General features: G+C 28.0%; 1 long non-coding RNA gene across 1 annotated transcript; it reads left to right on the forward strand.

Annotated features, from left to right (window-relative positions):
• Positions 1 to 1,238: 1,238 nt before the first annotated feature.
• Positions 1,239 to 2,012, forward strand: LOC114381338. The gene is made up of 2 exons (XR_003660027.1): positions 1,239 to 1,367; positions 1,750 to 2,012. It is a non-coding gene; the product is annotated as an uncharacterized LOC114381338 (long non-coding RNA).
• The last annotated feature ends 3,988 nt before the right edge of the window (positions 2,013 to 6,000 follow it).

Raw genomic sequence — 6,000 nt, forward strand, 5'->3', positions numbered from 1 at the left:
TTATTGTAATTTTGGCCCAAACTGTTTAGAAGGCCCATGTCTATTTTTATCTTTTTGTTTAGCTACACTATAAGTATGGGTTTTTGTTTTGAATAAAAAAAAACATTTTGGCATTTTGATCAAATTTGGTGAGAGTTTCTCTCCGGGTTCCTTGTTGAACCAATTATCAGACTTATCAAGGTAATCCTTGTGGCGTCTACCTTGACTTATCTTCCTTCATTGGAAGTGGCGTCTACCCGGACTTATCTTCCTTCACTAGAAGTGGCGTCTACCCAGACTTATCTTCCTTCACCGGAAGTGGCGTCTACCCTGACTTAGCTTCCTTCACCGGAAGTGGCGTCATCCAAAACCTCCGTAGCCTGTATCAAACGATCCGCTCCTACTCAGGTTCGCATCACTTCCAAAGGAAAGTCTTTAGTTAAACTTTTATACCATGGAAGACAATATCAATAACAAAAGTCTTTTCTCTCTAGGTGATCGGCTCCATGAACCACACAACAGTACTGAGCTCAGTTATAGACTAAATTCCTAGGGATATAATTCACTTTTACACAGTGGAAGACAACAAGGAAAAAATCTTGGTTAGAAATGATGTACAATGTAGGTATTTTTGCACTTGATGAATACAAAACTGTAAAACATCATTGATTTATGTCAATTAAAACAGTTCTCCATTGGTCCACCTGAAGTCATCACATAAAACCTGGAATGCTATAACAAGTTTAGACATGGGTTATAATTTATAAACAAGACCAATGGAATTCCTCACATTTGTAGTTTCATAAATAATCAAGAAAAAGCTTCTGCACAGTAAATTTTCAGTATAGAACTAGTACTTTTAAATCTTTGATGCACAATTCAGGCTGTCGCACAATGTATATTTGGTCACCAACTGCATTTTCTTTGTATTTGTCTTGATTTCGGTGCCAAGTCCATAATGCATATGTTGAATTCACAACCTGCAATAAAATAGGACAATAAATTTTTAAAAGAAAATGATTAATAATATAGATAAGAATTCATGGATTGTATCCATGTCCTAAACAAAAACTCAAGCTTTTGCTTTATGTGCACTATCTATTATATTACAAAATTAAATATTTGGTATATTATGTTGTTATATATTAATGTTGAAAAGATTTGTTCTCTTTTTAATTTATTGAATGGATATATCAATTGTGTCTTTAATATTTTCATTTTCTGAAAACAAAAGATAGTAAAATAAATAAACTATATTGTTAAATTTGAAAAAAGACGAATGAAAAACTATTTTAAGAAATTTACTAATTGCTTTCTTTTCTTACATTTTGAAGGTGGAGTAGAGCTAGGTTTTGGACAATCACTCATCTAAATCTTGTCAAATAGTGGTCAGGATAACCTATTTATGTTTCCGTTATTTTTCATTTTTTTTCTGCCGTTATCATGTCATATATCTTCCATGTAACAAATAAAAAGGTAAATGCTCATGGCACTAAAGAAGTTAAAGTAAAAATATTTTTATTAAAAGATGGAAAATTGTATTATTTATAATCTTTTTTGTGCTCTCATATGATTTCTATATTAAATACTTTTTTTAGTTTTTTAAAGAATGTCTTAATGACACTGGTTAGCCAGACAAGAAAAAATTTCATATTTTTGGCCAATTTGTGGTAGAGCTTTTATTTGTGAGACTTCTTAGGTTCAAATTTTAGTGTTGTTATTATACATAAAAATAAATAAAAATTAACTGGCTTTTGTTTATATTTACAGGTGATAAGGATTTATGCGTAAAATCTACAGGATTTTTATACTTAGAGATTTTGTTCGTAGTTATCATCCTTTGTTCAGGATTGTAAATGTGTCCGTCTTCAGCAATCATAGGTTTAAGCATTTCCATCATAGTGATACTTTGGAATTGAGCATGTTACATGCATGCTTCTTTTTATTTTTCATTTTCTGTTTTGTAAGTTAGGATTCATCAAAACAAGATCAATGGGAACTTGAAAAGCCATTAAATATTGTTAAAAGGCAAACATAGATCTTTTTTTTATACTATTTAAATTCTGCCCTAAATTTGCATGTGGCCGCAGTGTACGCACAATTTTAACTTTTGGAAGCTTTTGCTTCTTTTTTTTTGTGTTTTACTGTGCTAATTATATAGTATTATACTAAATACTATATAAAATAAAAACTCATAAACTATTACATCATAGTTTTGAAAATTTTAATGTTCTCAAATAGTTAAATGAGTAATGAAACTGAAATTTTAGATAAAACTAATATAGTTTGAAACAAATTAAAAATCAAAATAGATGTTCTACAACTATTTTTGTTGCAACAGATTTGAACTAATTACTTATATTATAGATATTATTAATAATTTAATATAAACTAACGTGTCAATAAGTCTAGATATAAAATCCATGACAAAACTCAACTTAACAGATTTGATTGGTTCAGTTTGAGTTTGATCCAAACACAAAAATCATCCAACTCAAATTATTTGGAGTGATTTGGGTCCATCCAGGTTCGCAGATGACCCATATCTATGAACACCTCTACTAAAGGAGTTGAGTCAATGAGCTTCGATGAAATAAGTTTGATCTATTCAAAAAGTGAATTTATTTGATTGGTCCACGTTTAGCACATTTTTAATTTATTGATGACTTGAACTCAACCAGCCTGCTCAAATCTTATACTCAAATTTTTTATTTTAATTTTAATTAAAAATAATTAACAATCTAAAAACTTGATCCATATATCATAAACACTTATTGAACACTCTTTTTTTTTATTATTGCATATCTCTTTTTTCCTATCAAATTATATCACTTATTATATTACATTTTTTCTCTTTTTTTTTATTTTTCTTTTTCTCTCTAAGGTGTCTATTAGCATAGGAGTCCGGAAAGATCTTTATCCACACACACTACTCTTAGTATATATCAACATGATTTTTCTTCATTAATGTAACTAACCAACTCAGATTTTATACTTTTTTATTAAAAAAAAATAAAAAAGTAGTGCATGTTCCCATACAATGTATGAGACAATTATTCATATGGGATACGAAGTAATATTTTTGTTATTTTGAAGAAAAAAATTAAAACCGGAAAAGAATAAAAAATAAATATTTTATAAAAAATAATTTGACATGACAATATAAATCTATTTTTTTAGTTTAAAGTGGTATTTTGAGCTGTGACGGTATAAATCTCTTTTAGCTTATCATAGTTAAGTAATTCTAAGTTATGATTTCATTGAGAACATAAACAAAATTTCTATATCTAAAATATTTAAGATCGACCTTGACTCTTATTTATTTGGGTAAAATATATTTGAGGTCTCTATAAAATTTAAAAAATATTAATTTCTTCCGTATAAATTTTTTGTATTAATTTGGTCCTTTAAAAATAAAACATATTTTTAACGGACTTTGATGGTAATTCCGTTAGATGATTTCCTAACGTGACTTATTTAATTATTTTCTTTCTCTACCTTTTCAAGTACACTCAAAAGACATCACAATTCACTATTGTCTCATCTTTTCTCCCTAATCTCATCAGAAAGTGTGAGAAAATTATAACACCCTTAAATATAGTCTTTCAAAATAACCCTTTGATTTACTTAATGAAAAGATAGTCCCCGGCTTGAACAAGGTTACCTCCAAGGGAAGATACTTGTAGTCTAGACCAATCAGTGAGCCAGCTGTTGTGGTTCTCAACACCAATCAGTGTCTGAGATGTGTTTATGTATGACTTGTGTGTACCATGATATCTCTGTTTAATTTCAACATAAGATAATTACCAGTTGTGGATTCAAGTTTTGTTATTCGATTTATTTTCCCTTTCAAATATCTTTTGGCTAACATATGCAGCCTTCAATTAATTTGTACATAAAAAGCAACACCTTTCTCAAAGACCAGTTTAGTTTGGACTTTTCGATGAACTATTTTGCCTTCTGATGTTCTAATTTGGCCTACGCTCTATTTCTGTGAACAGGAGTTATTACAAGTGCCCTAGTGCAGGATGCAATGTGAGAAAGCATGTTGAGAGAGCTTCAATGGATCCCAAAACTGTCATAACTACCTATGAGGGAAAACATAATCATGATGTGCCTGCCACTAGAAACAGAAGCCACAATATTGCTACTTACAATTTGATGCCTTTAAAGCCACATAAAGTAGTGCTTGAAAAGCATCCTTTGCTTAAAGGTATGGATTTTGGAAATAATGACCAAAGACTCGAGCTTTTGTGCTTAAAAGAAGAGCAAATCATAGCATCATAAATCATAGTTACCACTAATACATAGTTGATCCCTTTTTGGTATGCAGGGTTGTTGAGTGAACGGTATAAATTAAACTGTGATGCCTAGCTTAGTTATGAAGCTTTAGTTAGTGCGTGTGTATTGTTTCGTAGGTTTTCTGAGTGTAAACGTTTATTTTCTCAATCTAAATTATGGAGCTGTTTGTGTAAGTTGTTAAATGGTGTTAAGATTATTACTTCAAATAATTTATGGACAGTTATTGTATTTACAAAGAAAATAGTCTATACATAAATTGTGTAAAGGATTTTTATATTGTGATCCAATTATAATAGTGATTTGTGGTAGGTTTGTTGACTAAATAGTTATTGCAATTGCTTTAAAAGTTATTATTTATCATGATTTCTAATTTTTAGACAATAATTTTTACACTGACTATAAATAGAAATTAAACTTATTTAATAAAAATAACAGGAATTTCATGGTTTTGTTTTGTCCTCCATGTAAGGGCAGCCATAAAATGTTTACACTTGACATAGAAAATGGGAAAGTTGGCTTCACATGATTGAACTCCTTTCTATGTTAACAGTAAAAATAAACTTTTTGTCATTTTCTGTGATAGGACATTATTATTGTAGCAGTAATACTGTAACAGTGGTTGTAACTCGCAATATGCTAATGTTATTACGTATACAAATAAAGTTCTTCACACATTTCATGCAATTTCATTGCATAAACCCCATCTTTCTTTTTTCTTTGTGGCATTTACGTGCCCAGAATCTTTCATTACAGATCTACACTATTTTTATATTTTTGAGTTTTATTATCATGACATCAAAAGAGATACATTAAAAATACAATGTTATTTACTATTCTCTATTAAATCATTTTAATTAAGTAAAATGAACCAAATATTGTTATTCTTTTGATTCTTTATTTTTGTTCTTAGAAGTCATGTTATGAAAACTCTCATTTTTTTAACCAAATATTGTTACACTTTTTATATACTTTGATTTATCGATAAAGTAAAATTTTATAATGATTAATCGATTTTCTAAAAGCTGTTAAATAATTTTAAAGTATTTTTTTAGCAAAGAGTAGATGTTAGTGAGCAGTGACGCAAAAAAAAAAATCTTCTTATCTTACATACAGATTTGGCAAAACAATATTTTTTAAATATACTTTTCATTCTTAAAATATATGTTTATTTTTTTAATTTTTAATCAGTATATTTAGAAACATGTGGTAATATGTTCAATACTATTTACTAGTTAAAAGTTAGTTATATCCAATTATGCAAATCTGAAAAATATGACAGGGTAGGTCACAAAAACAAAATTGGTCAATAATAACATACATGATTCTAAAAAAAAAATAAAATCAACGACATGAACTCAAAATTAAAGAAGTGTCAAATGCTAAAAAGAACTATTATTAATCAATAGTAAAATGTTAGTTAAATCCAATTATGCAGATTAGGAAATATTGCACGGTAGGTACAAAAACAGAATTAATGAATGATAACATTAACATCTTAGCTTAATTCTTTAAATATTTTTAATATTGTTTTCTATTTAAAATCAAAGTTTTACCTCAATAATTAATTTCATTTTTAACTTTTATTAAATAGTCCCTTAAATAATAGGCACCTTAATGATTAATATTATATATATATATATATATATATATATATATATATATATATATATATATATATATATATATATATATATAACTATTCAACATTTTTACCATATG

This window comes from Glycine soja, chromosome 13 (assembly GCF_004193775.1).
Source record: "Glycine soja cultivar W05 chromosome 13, ASM419377v2, whole genome shotgun sequence".
NCBI classification, from domain to species: Eukaryota; Viridiplantae; Streptophyta; class Magnoliopsida; order Fabales; family Fabaceae; genus Glycine; species Glycine soja.